This window comes from Notechis scutatus, chromosome 4 (genome assembly GCF_049901735.1).
Source record: "Notechis scutatus isolate UNSWTSFEM ecotype Mainland chromosome 4, rNotScu1.2, whole genome shotgun sequence".
In the NCBI taxonomy this organism is placed as follows: domain Eukaryota; kingdom Metazoa; phylum Chordata; class Lepidosauria; order Squamata; family Elapidae; genus Notechis; species Notechis scutatus.
In genome coordinates this window covers 74,801,155-74,818,406 of record NC_142012.1, presented here as the reverse complement: position 1 = coordinate 74,818,406, position 17,252 = coordinate 74,801,155, and positions in this window count along the sequence as shown.

The following is a 17,252-nucleotide window of genomic DNA, read 5'->3' as shown; positions in this document are numbered from 1 at the left end:
TGGTAAAAAAGCAATTTTTATCAAAAGATGGCGGCGCCAGCGCTGGTGAGCTTTTCGGGTAGAAAGCCATTTCTACCGAAAAGCTCACCAGAAACGCTGCGCCTTTGACGAAAATCACTTCCGTGACGTCACCGGAAGTGATTTTCGTCAAAAAGATGGCGGCGCCCAGCTGACGCCGGAACCGGGCCGCGGCGTCGAAAAGGTTGGGGATCCCTGTACTAATACAACTTATTGGTTTTCATAGCCACATGTAAACCTGTGTTCAGTAAATTAAGCATCTTCAGAGTGCACTGGATGCTTGGTAGTAACTACTTCGCATTCAACCTGTGAACAAAACTGGTTGCATTTTTCATGGCATCCCCTGTTTAGGCAGATGTGAAGAAATACAGCCTACCATAAAGAAGCAGCTGTTTCTTTGCATTCTGTTATAGCCTCTCCCATCTTAGGCCAAGCCACAATAAGATAAGAATGAAATTTTTACTGGGATTTTAATAATAAATGATGTGAAACCATTTACAATAATAATTATAAAATCTGCTTTCCAGCTGTGGCGAAAACAAATTTCTTTTGGAGAAGACAGATCTCTTCCTCCGTCCCCTTAATTCACAGATGATATTCTTTGCCATTTTAGGATCAAGGGGGGGAAATAGAAAAAAGAAAAGGAATTCATGAGCCCTGCAAATCAATATATCCTTTATATTCATATTCCCATTACATATGTAATTTTATTTAAAAAAAATTTAAAGGAATATGAACTAATATAAAGTAAAAAAAAAAAGAAAGAATCAAAGAAAAATCTAAAGGTTTTAAAAAAGTGGGGAAAAGTAACAGAAAGATAGAAAAGAAAGACAAAAGTTACAAGGAAATAGTTTCCAATTTCTTTAGGGGAATTATAAGTACAAGTTTACCTTTTGTCCTATGGTAAACAACATAACTCTTTTCTTTCTATAATATATTCTGTGTAATCATTAAAACCAGAAATTATATACCAGTTCATCTCAGAAGTTCCATCCTCTTCATCAACTATTCCTCCATTTTGGATAATGCTGAATTTTTCCATCTTTGTTCATATATAAACTCACTATATCATATACAAAAATAATCCACTTTGTTCATATATAAACTCACTATATCATATACAAAAATATGTCACTTTGTTCAGATATAAACTCACTATATACCATGTTTCTCCAACAATATGGCCTCCCCCAATACGAAGTCCCAGCATGTTTTATAGGCATGAAATGAAATTAAGCCCCTCCCCCCAAAATTAAGGCCTATATTAAAACATGCGAAATGGGGGGAAATGGTAGGGGGGCTTGCCGTTAGGAAGTACTTTTGTTGCACACCCGGATATGGTGCTGCCTGCGTTGACCTCGGTGTTGGTGGGGCACTTTGTATCGGGAGACCTTCCGCCACCGTTGCTTTCCCTTCTCCCCATGTTGCCGCGGCGTTTGGAGCAACGCCATGCCATTTGGCACAGTCACATGGCATTTGGCACAGCCATGCGTAGCCAGCCAGGGCTCTTCCCTGCAACCGGAACCCGGCGGAGACACCTAGCTTCAGGCACTCCTGTCACCGCCTTCCCGGGCATCGTTCGAAGGCAAAGCCCATTCTTTTAAAAATGACACCCTATGACAAAGCCTCCCCCTGCCCAAGAGGGCAGCCCAACCCCATGTGGGGAGGTGAATCTCCCAGGGCCACAGCGCAGGATTGGCCCACCCCGGGAGAAGCACCCAGCCACCATCCCTGGCTGGTGCCAGGCAGAGAGCGAAGAGCTTTGCCTGGGGCACCCAGTGCAGTTGACAGGTGGGCCCTCCTGCCCTGTGGTGGAGCTCTGGCCAAGGCAGAGAGCGCCTCCCTGCCAGGCCCTCCGCTCATCCCGCCAGGGCTGCGCTGGAGCCGGGCGGGCTGGGCAGAGCCGGGAAAGCGAGCCGCGGGTGCGCGCCCACCTGCCAAGCGAAAGAGCCGGGCCGACCCGAGCTTGGCTTCCCAAGTCCCTCCATCCCGACCCCAAAGGGGCCACCAGGAGAGGCCACTGAAGGCAGTGATAGCGCCCACCCATCCGTGGACAGGGAGGCAAGGCGACGTCCCATGCCACATCCTCCTCTGAGCTGAGCCCCGCTGAGTGAGCGCCTCTGCCCGATGCCCGTGCCGTTGCAGCATTTGGAGCTGCCAGTGCATTTGGAGATGCATGGGGATGGGGACGGGCTGGGTGAGGGGTGGAAAGGATGGGCAGCTTCGGGCTCTCTCTACCGGACCCGCCGGCTAGGGAAGCAGCGCTGCCGTCGCCTCACCTCCCTGTCCAGGAATGGGTGGGCGCTATTACTGCCTGGGGCAGCCTCTCATGGTGGCTGCTTCAGGGTCAGGCTGGAGGGACTTGGGAAGCCAAGCTCGGGTCAACCCAGCTCTTTCGCTTGGCAGGTGGGCGCACACCCACAGCTCGCTTTCCCAGCTCTGCCCAGCCCACCTGGCTCTGGCACGGCCCTGGTGGGATGAGCAGAGGGTCTGGTGGGGAGGTGCTCGCTGCCTTGGCCAGAGCTCCGCTGCCGGGCAGGAGGGCCCGCCTGTCAGCTGCGCTGGGCACCCCAGGCAAAGCTCTTCACGCTCTGCCTGGCGCCAGGCAGGGATGGTAGCTGGGCACTTCTCGCAGGGTGGGCCGATCCTGCACTGCAGCCCCCGGAGATTCACCTCCCCACGTGGGGTTGGGCTGCCCTCTCGGGCAGGGGAGGCTTTGTCGTACTGGTAATAGGGCGTTGTTTTTAAAAGAATGGGCTTTGCCTTTGAATGATGCCCAGGAAGGTGGCGACAGAAGCGCTTGAAGCTGAATGTCTCCACTGGGCTACGGTTGCTGGGAGGAACCCTGGCTGGCCACGTGTGGCTGCGCCAAATGGCACATGGCTGCGCCAAACGCTGCGGCATTGCTCCAAACGCCATGGCAGCATGGGGAGAAGGGAAAGCAACGGTGGTGGAAGGTCTCCCAATATGAAGTGCCCCACCAACGCCGAGGTCAACATCCAAACCGTCGCCACCTGCCTGCCTGATGATGCAAGGGGGGGAATTAAGTCACCCCCCCAAAAGACGGCCTAACCATTTTGGGGGGGCTCAAAATAAATAAGACCCAGCCTTATTATATGAGAAACACGGTATTCAGCTTTGGTATTTGTTTGGGTATTTTCCCACGTCATTATAGTTGTGCTTTTAAAGTTGTAGCGACGTTTCGGCAGAATCTCATCTGCCATCATCAGGCTTGTGTATTGTGTTCATCTGTGAGTCAGGCTTTCACAGGCGTTTCTGTTTTAAATTTGGTGCTAGCCTCGTGCTTTGTTAGAATATTTTTTTCTTCATCCTGATTGGTTGGGAGTCTTGGTCTGTGTTTATTGGTCTTGGAGTTTGTTGTGTTCTGCTTGATTGGTGTTTCTAATATCTTCTGTCTGTTTTGTGGCTTTTTTTGTCTTGATTAGCTGGCAACATTGTGTTTCGTGTATTGGGGGCTTTCAGCACAGTTTGGCTTTGGGTGAATGGCCAGCTATCGTTTATTAGGAAACTAGGTTTCATCTGGGTGTCTGGTTGGGATGTGTTTGGGCTGGAGGTATCAGGGAGGGGTCTGTTTGTGCCCAGGTGTTTGTTTGGCTTGTGGTGTGGAGATTTTTTTGTTTGTGAGTGCAGGCTTCCAGGTAATTGACAGTCTGGTGGAGTCATCTCTTCTATTCATGCTTTCAGGTCATTTTTCAATTTCTATGGCTTATCTGATAATTCTGTAGCTGGGGTTTTCTATAGTGGCTAGGGTTTTGGTGCCGCTGAAGTCGATGCTATGACCTGTGGCTTTCATGTGTTGGACTAGTGAGGAAGTGTGTTCCAGCTTTTTTATTGCATTTTTCTGTTCGTCAAGGCAGGTACTTATTCTTCTATTGGTCTGTCCAATGTATGTGGCAGGGCATGATGCACAGGGGACTTCATATATGCCTTGGTTTTCCAGGTCAATATTATCTTTTGGGTTTCTTTGGATGGCTGCTATTTTTCTGTCCGCACCAAACTCAATTGCAAGAAATACGACTTCAGCAACAGAGTGGTCAATGTCTGGAATACTCTACCAGACTCTGTGGTTTCTTCCCCAAACCTCAAAAACTTTAACCTTAGACTGTCTACTATTGACCTCACCCCTTTCCTAAGAGGTCCGTAGGGGGTGTGCATAAGAGCACCAACGTGCCTACCATCCCTGTCCTATTGTTTCTTTTTATTTTTCTTATATGTATCCATTTCATGTATTCATAACTATGTTTATACATCCCTGTTATCTTATAATCGCTTGACAAAATAAAATAAATATAAAAAAAAAATATACAAAACTAAAGTTCCATGACTCCCTCCCCCCAAAAAACTGTTTATTCATCAGCCCCATCAGGAAACCATCTGGTTTCAGTTGGGTATTATTCTTTAAAATCTTCTGAATCCCTCTATGCACTCAGAAGTGATTTTTTCTAATTTTTTGAACATCCAGCAAGCATGATAAAATGACTCTATTTATTCTTCTTCTCATTTCCAACATAAATTTGAAGTCCCTTTAGGCATTCTAGACAAGTTCTCTGCTGACATATATCAGCAGAATGTCAGTTTATAAAAAAATTCTTCATAACATAATGTAAAATTCCAATAATTTCTCATACATTATTTCACTTGTTCTTCTTCAGTTTCAATTTTTAATAAAAGTTTATACATTTTATCAATTACATATACATCATTTGTACACAGTTCTATTTCAAAATCAATCTCACAATGTTCAATAGCATAAACTCTTTTGCCTATTTTAAATCTTTCTAGCAGTTGTAAATAAGTGAACCATTGACAGCTATATCCTTTTGCCATCCATTCTTTTGATTTGATTTTAGATTCCCCTTGTCAATGTATTTTTCTCAGGTCCAATCTATCTTTGTTTGCTCTTTGCATACCTCCCATGAGCACCACAATATCAGGATACAATCTGGAATACAGATTTACAGTGTTATTTGCAGGGGTTCGGACCGGTTCTATAGAACTGGTTATTACAATTCTGTGCAGTTCAGAGAACTGGCAAATCACGCCACTGGCTGGCCCCAAATTCAATATTTACATAAATATTTACAATATTTACATACAAGCCATGCCCACCCAGTCATATGACTAAGCCACACCCACAAATTAGGCCACGCCACCGAACTGGTTGTTAAGAAATTTGAATCCCATCCCTGGTTATTTGTACTATGTATACTTGTATTTGTACTTGTATTATTTGTTCCAACAGCGGGTTGGAAAACTTGTTTAGAATCCTTCAATTTGTATAAGGAAAAATGAAAATATATTGTAAAATAGAGTCTCCTTTAAGGACTGAGGCATCTGAGCATATTCAGAATATAACAATTAACTGCAATGGATTTTCCTGTAGAGAATTCATATGGAGGAAGGGAGGAAGGGAGGGAAAAAGGGAGAGAGAAAACTGGAAAATATAATAAAAAGCTCTAAAAGAGTATTCAGCTGAAGGAAATCAGCCAGAAAGCTGTGCCAGCTTACAGCAATAGTAGAAAGAAGTAACTTAAAATCACAATGGAGATTACATACAATTTTCTATACACCGTCAAGGAAATACAGAAGTCTCAATGGTTCAAGAACTCCCTTGGTAATAGAAGGATTATTGCTAAATTCCTAAAATACACTGCCATTTCACCTTCCCAAGCACTGGAAGTTTTAAGAAATGTCCCACCTGATTCACCAAACTCAAATGAATTGGAGAAGTATTCATTTCCATACAAAGCTGATTCGGATCTGCTTGAATAAATATCAGTTTGCTTTTCTTTCACATTTTTGCTTGCACACATCATAAGCTTGATTATATGGGTCAGCCTGCTTGCACTGTGTAAAATGTGAATCTCAGAATAGTGAAACTGACAATTTCCTATTTTCCTTCTTACAATGTTTTTGACCGCAAACTAAGACTTTCCACAAGGATAAAGAGTGACATCTAGTGGTATACCCATAAACTACAATAGAGTTAATTTACGATCAGGTCAAAATGCTTTTATCTAAAGGCTAGTAGGTAGATTCCTGATTTGTGCCAATGAATATTCTTATGAAAATTAAGTCTTCCTAGGTGTATTAAACTATCATTTCCCAGGTGTTGTTTTTTTTTTTTTTTGCTTTAGGAGCTGATAATTTATTTACCCAAATAACTTGCCTTCAGAAGTTGTGGGTTCTGAAGAAGGAGAAGGAGAAGGAGAAGGAGAAGGAGAAGGAGAAGGAGAAGGAGAAGGAGAAGGAGAAGGAGAGGAGGAGGAAGAGGAAGAGGAAGAGGAAGAGGAAGAAGAGGAAGGAGGAGGAGGAGGAGGAGGAGGAGGAGGAGGAGGAGGAGGAGGAGGAGGAGGAGGAGGAGGAGGAGGAGGAGAAGAAGAAGAAGAAGAAGAAGAAGAAGAAGAAGAAGAAGAAGAAGAAGAAGAAGAAGAAGAAGAAGAAGAAGAAGAAGAAGAAGAAGAAGAAGAAGAAGAAGAAGAAGAAGAAGAAGAAGAAGAACTTTATTGTCATTGTACAATCACTGGAATTTTTTAAGAAGAGATTGGACAGTCATTTGTCTGGAATGATATTTATTTTATTTATTTGATTTGATTTGTCAATCGCTTACAAGATAATAGGTGTAAGTAGAAACATGAGTAAGAATTCAGGAAATAGGTACAGTTAAATGGGGACAATAGGACAGGGACGGGAGGCACAATGGTGCATTTATGCATGCCCCTTACAGACCTCTTAGGAATGGGATGAGGTCAACAGTGGTTAGTTTGACGTTGAAGGAGTAGGGTCTCCTGATTGAGGGGCTGGACTAGAAGACCTCCAAGGTTTCTTCCAATTCTTTTATTCTGAAAGTTTAAAAATTGCCAACTAACAAGTGACTCCCAGTTCACTGGCCTGCTACTTTTATTGTATTCCCTTCATGTAAGTGAATGATGCAAATTGGTTGCAGCTTGATAAGTTTTTGCTACCGTCATATACGGCTGGATGAAAAGCCTCAAGAGATCGCTCCATCTCAAAGACAATTGTGTACAACATCTGGTCTGAACAGGTTTCCACCTCTTCTTCATGAGAGGTCCTGGGTTCCTGTGCCGACTTGTGCCCCAAAAGCCATTTCAAGGATTTCTTGACCTTAATTAAAACCCTTTTCAGACTCTTCCTTAAGATAGGATCTGATTTTGACTTTAGATCCATGTTACGCAGTCATTCTTTTCCCTCTCCAACCCTATTCAAATAATTCATACTTTATAGAACAGAATGCAAATTCCTTCTCAAACTCTACACCTTATTTGTGGGTCCCATTGAAGGGGGAGCTCAGAATTAGTAGCCACACATACAGAATTCTTTTCTTTTTCTTTTTTTTCTCCGTAAGCTTTTATTTTTGGAACCAGACGTGGCAACGACAAATACATGGACAGACTAACTGTTGTTTTCTTTCTCCCCACAATTTTCTGACATTTTTCTGGATTTAGTATCAGTCCACATAATTGGGAAGATGCCAGTGTCTGGAGGGTGGGGTGTCAAAAAGTTAAAAGGGTATAATAGCAAATAATACCCCCAAAACAGGATGAGAGAAGCTGTACCCATTCCTGTATAGTTTTACGCTCAAATTTCTTTCTGTACATCAGGCAAGAAAAGCAACAATGACAACAAAGACACAGAATGCAACAAATGAGCAGAGGAGGAAAAGTTGTCAGGAATGTCAATTTCATGCAAACACAGCAGGTTTCAGAAAATAAATTTTCATTTCTGGAGGCAAAGAGAAACCTGCAAGAGTTGATCATTTGGCTCCCCCATTACCAAACTGAATTGTTCTATCTATATCTAAGCATTGGACCATTAGAAAGCAAATGTGCGGGCAAAGCAAAGGGATTGCATAATCTCAAGTCAATCTATCTTTTTGCATAGTTTTTTTCCTATCTATCTATCCATCTATTATATATCTATCTATTTATCTGCTCTAAAATCATGAGCATAATGTAGTTTTTTACTATTTCTATCCCACTAATATATTGATTAGTTTTATGTCATTTCAATCAATTAGGGCTATATCCAAATGAAGAGAGTACCAAACATAATTAATGAAATGAAATTATTCTCACTGTGCAGTGGTGGCCAGTGGTTAAAATGCAGTATTGCAGGCAAACTCTGCCCACAGCCTGGAGTTCAATCCTGACTGGCTCAAGGTTGACTCAGCCTTCCCTCCTTCCAAGGTTGGTAAAATAAGGACCCAGATTGCTGGGGGCAAGATGCTGACTTTGTAAACTGCTTAGAGAAGGCTGTAAAAGCACTGCAAAGCGGTATATAAGTCTAAGTGCCATTGCTATTGCTATTGTTATTTTGATCCGATTCAGTTCAACCAATTGCAAGAAATTTATGCTGAGTTTGCCCCTCTTGTAATCAGTTATTTTATATATATAGAAACCCTTTGACTTTTTCTTATTTCAGATTAACTGATAAACTTGCAATAAAAAATCCCTTCATTTAACCAGAACACAACCTGAGATGGTACAGTCCTTATAAAGATGTAGTTTTATTACCTCTATTTCAAATTTGTCTGATGGACCAAGAGAACTATTTCTGCTTTATTTCTCCTCCCAGCTGCTTTTTCCATCATAATTGGATCATAAAAGTTTTACAGTGAGGCCATAGCAATGTGTACCAAGAGTAAAATCTTTCTTACCAAAGAGGCTACTAAAAACATTGGGATCCGAAAAGTGGCAACCTCTACTGCAAAGGAATATATCGTAAGATTGTGATTTTTTTTCCCTCAATGCTGGGCTCCTTAACTATTAATTCAGTTCCTCTTTACTTTTAAGGTGTGCTGGTCTGTCCATGGTGCCCAATTAGCACTGCCTCTGAAATCTCGATCTGTTGGGATAGGTCATCATCAACGATCATAAGGTTGCAAAATAATGCTCTGTAACATCAGCTGAGAAAATAAAACAATATTCACGAATGTGTTCCTCCATTCTTCACTGGCCTTCAAATTATGGCAGTTTTATGGTTGTCACCAGGAATCCCACCCCACTGATAACACTGAGTGGCCATTAGAGGGGGAGGGGGAGACACAAAGAGAGCCATTTCTCAAGCCACGACTCAGGAGCGTCCACACACTCTGTCATGGTGGCAAACATGAACACTGCCAATCAAAAGCCCAACTCTCTTTCTGTGAATTACACATGTGGCTTCAAACATATCAGCAACAGGTTGTCTGCCCGGTTGCTAGGTAGGCATGGGCGTGGTGGGCTTAGTCAGCCTCCTGCACCACGATGGGAGGGAAGCGTTTTTGCCCTCCCCAGGCTCTGGATGCTTTCCTTGAGCTTCTGGGAGGGTGAAAACAGCCTCCCCTGAGCGCCAGAGGCCCTCCAGAAACCAGAAACCGGCCCGTTTCTGGCTTTCCAGAACCACCAAGAGGCCCATTATTGCCTCCCAAAGCTTCCACGCAGGTGCTGCACTTTCCTGGCATCCAAATGGGCTGTGTGGGGACTCTTGGGAGAGGCGGGGTGGGGTGAGCAGGGCCAGCCAGGGGGTGGAATTTGCCAGTTCACTGAATCGGCCATAAAACCAGCTACGGGTTCGCCCGAACTGGGGAGAACTGGTAGCAGCCCACCTCTGGGTGTAGATAAGAAAAAGAGAAAGGACTTGATTCCTTAGTCACAACTGACTCCAACCCCATTCCACAAGGTTTTCTCCCTGCTGGCTGAGATCCTTGGACTTAAGAGTCAACTCAATCACGGAATTTCTCCATTTAAGGTCTTTCAAAATGGTGGTTGAAATACAGTACTTCAGGACCTTTCTTTTAAGTAACCCTTTTTGTCCATTTGCTTAGGTTTGTCCCAAAGGTGCTTTTCCAAAAGGCAACTGGACTTTCTTGGTTGGGGTGGCATTCCTTAAAAATGTTTCACTTCTCATCCAAGAAGCTCCTTCAGTTCTAACTGAATAGCAATACCACTTAGACTTACCCTGCTTCTCCAACAATACGGCCTCCCCCAATAGGAAGTCCCAGCATGTTTTATAGGCATGAAATGAAATTAAGCCCCCCCCCCAAATTAAGGCCTATATTAAAACATGTGAAATGGGGGGAATGGTGGGGGGGCTTGCCGTTAGGAAGTACTTTTGTTGCACACCCGGATATGGTGCTGCCTGCGTTGACCCTGATACGAAGTGCCCCACCAATGCCGAGGTCAACATCCAAGCCGTCACCGCCCGCCCGAAGATGCAAAGGGGGGGAATTAAGTCACCCCTGAAAAGATGGCCTAGCCATTTTTTCGGGGCTCAAAAAAAAAATAAGACCCGGCCTTATTATATGAGAAACACGGTATATACACCATAGTGCTTTACAGCCCTCTCTAAGCTGTTTACAGAGTCAGCATATTGTCCCAAACAATTTGGGTCCTCGTTTTACCCACCTCGGAAGAATGGAAGGCTGAGTCAACCTTGAGCCTGGTGGGATTCGAACTGCCAAATTGTAGGCAGCTGGCTGCAGCAGAAGTAGCTTGCAGTACTGCATTCTTACCACTGCTCCACAAAGGCACCACAGAATGGTGGAGAATGGAAGGATTGCAAAGGACTGAAAAGAATATAAATCCTTAACCATTCGTTCAAAACTGAAGAAGCTTCTTGAATGAGAAGGTAAAAGTTTTCAAGGGGAAAACAAACCTAAGAAAGTCCAGTTGCCTTTTGGAAAAAGCACCTCTTTGGGACAATCATGAGTTGGATGATTGAGAATCTCCACAAACATTTGCTTAGGTTTCTTGAGTTTTTGATAGCTTTGAGCTATCAAACAAGAACTGAGCCAAATAGACAGTGCCTCCTTTTTTTAGATCTCCCATGCATTTCATGTTCAGAAATGTATTGACTCTGAAAGTTCCTTTCCTTCTGTAAAGATTAAATGGCTGCTAAACCTCCTGGTGTTCTTTCTTTTCTGATATAAGACAGGCTCACTTCAGATGCTAAAACTAAAGCTTTTTAATTGCATTTGTCGAAATGAAAATATACCAGGTTTTAACCTCTACATTCAGCAGCTGATTTTTATTTGGCCTTTCCATCTATCAGCTGCTTCATTCTCTCCCACTCACTTCCCTTCTGCCTCACCCCTCTTTCAAAAAGAGTTTGTTGGTTTTGCTCAGTGAAATCTGGTCGGTAGGAGGCCAGAATTGAAACTGTGAAGAATTTATTTTAAAAACAAGAGGACACCTCCTGCTAGGAAAGCGGTCTGTTAAAATAATGCAGAGAAAGGAATATTACTTTTTTTCCCCCTTTCTTTTCTCTTTTTGCTATTTCAGAAGAAGCCAAATCTTTGTCTTTAAAAAAAAAATCTGGAGGGAAGGGAAGGGAAAAAGGAAAGCAAGAAAGGAAAGGAAAGGAAAGGAAAGGAAAAAAGGAAAGGAAAAGAATAAAGAAGGAAAGGAAAGGAAAAAAGGAAAGGAAAGGAAAGGAAAGGAAAGGAAAGGAAAGGAAAGGACCAAGTCTATGCAAGAACATCTTGATTTTATTTTAAAATATGTTTTTCTTTCTCTTTAGAATTTAGAATTCATTAGAATATCCAGTGGTTATGTAAAAGGGCAGTACTTTTTCATAAAGGGAGCTATAGTTTATGATTCCTAAGAAATTTTAACTTACAGCAAAGTTTGAACTCACAAAAATGGCATAAGTTGTCAGATTCTCCATATAATAAACCATAAGGAGCAGAGGACTTTCCCCCAATAAAATTTTATTAGAAATTCGAGATAGTGTTTAACCACAGTGACATATGCCTTGATGCATACTCAAGTAACTTCAGTTTTATCATTGTTGTAATATAGGCCAGAATCTTTAACACTGCATGGGTTGCCAATATCGGCCAGCTTTAAGGGTGCAGGATTAATCTCTAAAGAGAGTCAATTCTACAAACTCCTTTGAAGAAAGGAAGAAATAGAGGCAGATCAATGCACGGCTGGATGGATGGGTAGTTTGAATCACTTTTAGTGTTACCCAATTTGAAAATGACAGAAAGAGGCAGAAGAGATACAACCGTCTCGGTGAGAAGAATGAGCTACAGTTCTTAGTACAAGTCTGTCAGGTTTGTTTGCTGCAACGTGCACCCAATCATAGAACTGTTCTAGCCTGAAGAAGAAAACAATCAATAGCTGTGAAGCTTTGCCAGACCTTGAATAAAGGGAAGTATATTTTATTGAGTTCTCCTTGAGACTGTTTCTTCCGAGAAGATTTCATCTGTTCACCTGCAGAAAGGTTGTGACTCCCTTTCTTCTTGGGATTGCACCGAATGTGAAACATGAAAACAAAAAAGTGTGGGGATGAAAGAAGACAATGTAGGAGGAGGAGGAGATACTTCAATTGGTCCCAGTGGTAGTTGTTCCAATGATCTATAAGAGTAATATTCTATTTCAGTGATGATGATAATAATAATTGCAAAAGCAGCCGTACTTCGGACATTTTACATCTTGCAGTGATACCTTTTAAGACATCAAATAGCAGCATCTTCCTATGCCAAGGCTGCTTTTTGAGGACAGAGTAACAAAATAAGCAGCAGCAACTGCTTTTGTCTACTCAAAACAACATTTGGGAATGTTTAAAACCCTGGATGAAAAATGTTTCATTTCATTTCAGGAAGGTGTGTGTGATTCAGATGGAAACCAGCTTGATTGCTGGATGTTATTTATCATTCTGTTATGTTCTTCATCTGCTTTAGTACTTCCCTCATCAAGGCATGATGGAATAAGTAAGTAAATGCTTTCTGGCACAGTGAAAATCATGCTAATTTGATGGAGAAATTCCAGCAGTATTCTTTTTAAACAATCATTGGCAGACATCTTTCTTCTGCAAAAGGTCCTGTTACTCTGTTCTTTGAATAATTATATTTCTTTTTTTATTTTTTATTTTTTTTATAAATAAATTTTATTAAATTTACAATTAAAAACATATCGACATTACATACACAAAAGGGAAAAAAACAAAAAAAGAACTCTCAGTCTTGCGAACCAGAAAGAGAAGAGAAGAAGAGATGTAAAAGAAAGAAACAAACAAAGAAAGAGAAAAAAAGAAAAGAAAGGGATACATTTAAAAACAGACAATATCCTTTTTTGACAGTCTGCAAGATCCAATTCTCCTACCTTAATTTGAATACACACATCTTATTGATATCTATGCTTAAATTACCCATTGTCCATTAAGCAGTATATCTCTGGACTAACTAATTATACCAAGATTTCCAATTATCGTAAAATGTTGAAGGCTCTTTTTAAGTGCTATAGTTAATTTATCCATTTCTGCACAATCACATATTTTCTGGATGACCATTTGTTCTGTAGGTGTATAGGGTGATTTCCAACACTGGGCGAACGCTAATCTGGCCGCAGTTAGGATATGAATTGTTACATATTTCATCTTTTTGGGTAAATGTTTATCGGAGATCCCTAGTAGGAAGAACTCTGGTTTATATTCGATTTGTTCTTTGGTTATCTCCTCCAACCATTTTCTGATTTTTTGCCAATATTTCTGGGTTTCTTTGCAAGACCACCACATATGAAAGTAGGTTCCTTCTATGCTTTTACATTTCTTTTACATTTGTTTGGGTTCATTTTTGCCAACCTCGAAGGGGGCAAGTGCCATCTATGAAACATTTTGTATGTATTTTCTTTATATGCTACCGATTTTGTAATCTTAATATTTCTGTTCCAAATCTTTTCCCATTCTGATAATGTAATACTTCTTCCGACATTCCTGCTCCAGGCTATCATGTTCCCTTTGACTATCTCTTGTTCTAATTCTACTTCCAGTAAGTATTTATAGAATTTGGATATGTTCTTTTTGTTTGATCCTAGTAAAATTTTATCTAAATACTGCAGTTTGTTATAAATTCCAAAGTCTTTTATATCTTGTTTGTATCTGCTATGGATTTGTATATATAACCACTGATCAATTTTAAATCCCTGTTCCTGTAATTCTTGTCGAGTTTTTAATTTTCCTTGCGGATCTAATAAATCTTTATATTTAATCATTTTTGTTATGTCCAAATTATTGGGGTGTACCATCGCCTCCATTGTTGATAGCCAGATCGGAATTTTTAGATAGTGTTTTTTGCATATTTTTTCCAATTAATTCATAATGAGTCCCTAATGAGGTGTCTATGAAAGTAAGACTGCTTGGGTTTCCCCGCTTCCCATAAGAAGGCATGCCACCCTCTCTGGAGGTCATGCCCTTCTAATGCTAAAATTCTTTTATTAAATAAGAGAATAATTATATTTCTTGTACTAAACGTTTCTTGATTCAACAAAAGACGGGACCCAAGAACGATCCCATGCCAATCTTCATACAAGAATCATAAATACATTTAAGTGTGCTGTTCATGCACCACTGTTTCCTTTCATTGGCCAGCTATCAGATCAACAACTACTGAACTGATGGGAGTTTTGAAGGAGTTCCCTGGATCCTATTCACTGAATTAAGATTTCAACTCTTGTAGAAATCTCCTTTGTTTGGTATATAGATGAGCATTGTCTTCACATAATCAGAGCGAGTTCTGTATTCTGAACCATGGACATCCAACTCCCACATTTTTATATTTCTCCATCTTCAACTTCTAAGACATAATGGACAACTAAATCATTCTGTTTTCATAGAGAAAATTATAAGGGAACCAAGAATGTGTTTTTATTACTCATACTTCTCTTGGTAGACTATTGCTCTAGCATTTGTGGGAAGTTAGAGGTCCAGTCATCTATACCAACTGGAGTTCTGTTTTGTAATTCCTACCCATCATGGCCTGTAACTCTACATTTGTTCCATTTATGCTCTTGAACTAGAAGCCAACATAGTCATGATACTGATAAATCTGGGAGTTAAGAGTTTTGCAAGGTTGTCTACAATATCAATGTTATAAACAGCTTATGTTTTTGGCTCTTTGGTTATACAGAAATTACATTAGCAGCATCACATCTTCATCGCATAACTGCACTAAGATTAAATTACAAGCAGGAATGATAAATTTCTGGGAATCCTATGCCTTTGTCTCATTTTTAGATTGGTTCTATTAGGATCCCTGTCAATTGATTATTTTAATTTGAAAGACCATCATTTCCAGGGAAATATGAAACAGCATCTTTGATGTTATCAATGAGAGTTATCCCTGCTTTTCAAGAGGAACCTTCAAGACAGAAATATGTCATTGTTCTTCCTCTGTAATAAGTAGAATGTATGTTGCTCATGATGTGCAAAAGACACCCATAATCCTAGGCTGTCTCTGTGTGTGTTTGCTTACTCCCATCTTTCAAAAATAAAAATGAACAAATAGCTTGGAAACCCTTTATTCAGATTTTCCTTGACAATATATGGAAGCAAAGGGACAGAACTTCTGCAAAATATGGTCCAAATAAGGCATTTAACCAGTGCAATTTGCATAAACAGCATGTCTTATCTGAACTTTATGCAAATTGAGTTACACAGGTTTATTTTAGGATGCAAAATGTAAGCTGGTTATAATATTCCCCATTTATGCATCCCAGGAATATAGAAAACTGCTACAGTTTGGAGCATAGAAGTATGGGAACAGTTACTGAAGCAAAGAAATATTCTCTTGTGTTTTGGATTATATCTGAATGGCCAACAATACATTAAGCTATCATATTATTTTATCTTTAAACTTAGAGAGGGAAAAGACATTGAAAGCTTCTGGAAAACTTAGGGAATCTCTGTTATCTTTTGCCTACCAAGTAGGAAAAGTAACTTGACATATTTTTTTTTCATTTATATTGTTGTTTGTGTATGTGTTGTAGTCTATAGACATGTTCTGACCCAGGCGTCGTCCAAATTAAGGAAACAGAAATTGAGTGTAAAATCAAACCTATCTTAATGCAATGCTGGGAGTTTCTTGCATTCCCAGCCAAAACTCATTAGACTGCCAAGAAACAGAAGTCCAATTACTTAGAATATAAACTGACAGAAATTCCAGCAAAGACAAACCAGAGTTCACAGAGCTTCAATGAGGAATCAGAATGTAATGAACTTCTTTGCTTCCTGCAAAGAGCATGTCACCGAGGGCTGACTTTTATCCCTTATGAGAGGGGCAATCACCTTCCAGCCTCACTCCCAAGTTGCCCCCTCTGCTTCAGCTGCTCCTTCCTTCTAGAAGCCCTGCGCACACGCACACTGGGAACAGGCTCCCCTGGGTCCTCTGCTTCACTACTGCCAGACTCTGAAGGGTCCAAAGGAAGGGTCCCAGATGGTCCTGGCCCATCTCTGCATTGGATGCAGGACCCCCGTCCAAGTCCTTGCCAGACTCCCTGACTGGTTCCCTTTCATCCTCACTGTCCAATACCTCTGCTGTCTGCACCAGCTGCCAGTGAACCACAACAAGACAGAAGAAATTTATGTTATTGTCCATATTCTCCTAGTTCAGTGATGGCTAACCTATGACATGCGTGTCACTCGTGACACGCCAAGGCACTTTGACTGACACGCCTGTTGGTGTGGGGAAAACCTGCACATTTAGAGGCTGCCTGTGCTCTGCTCCAATCCCTGCTCCCTGCTTGTTGTGTGGAGGCGTGGTGTCGCCGCTGCCGCAAGATCTTTGCAGCAGAGAACCAGTTTTAACCGCCATAAACTGAGGTTTGTCAGTTTCATTACCTCAGGAACGCTACAGGAGGAAAGGAGATCCATGAGGTTCACAGCCCTGTAAGGTGGCCTTCCGATCCCCACATCCTGCACCTGCAGTCCTGAGACCAGGGAGACGAGTTTCACAGCCCTGTGTGATCACCCCAGCCCAGTCCGTCATAAACCAAATTATTGATACTTCTTGAAGTGACACACGACCCGAGGAAGGCTACACTTTTTCCCGATTTTCGACATACCAAGCTGAAAAGGTTAGCCATCACTGTCCTAGTTTGTATAAGGTTATCTGGAATGGTTTGGGTTGGGCAGTTTTTAATTCCTAATTTCTCAGCCCACATCCTTCCTTCTTGTTTTCTGAGTCAATGTTGAACCTCTTGTTTTCTGAGTCAATGCTTTCGTTGTATGAGGTGCAATGACAATAAAGTAAGCTAAACTAAACTTTTTTCCTTTCATTCTTCAGCAGAGCATGAGAGGTTCCATGTTGGCAAGGAAAGTTGAGTGCAGTTTGTGGGATTTTGGCAGGGCAGTTTAAGAAAAAAATAATTATTGACTGATGGATGGGATGACTATCTTTCTAGCTTCAAGTGGATTGTATTTCTCCTTCAGCA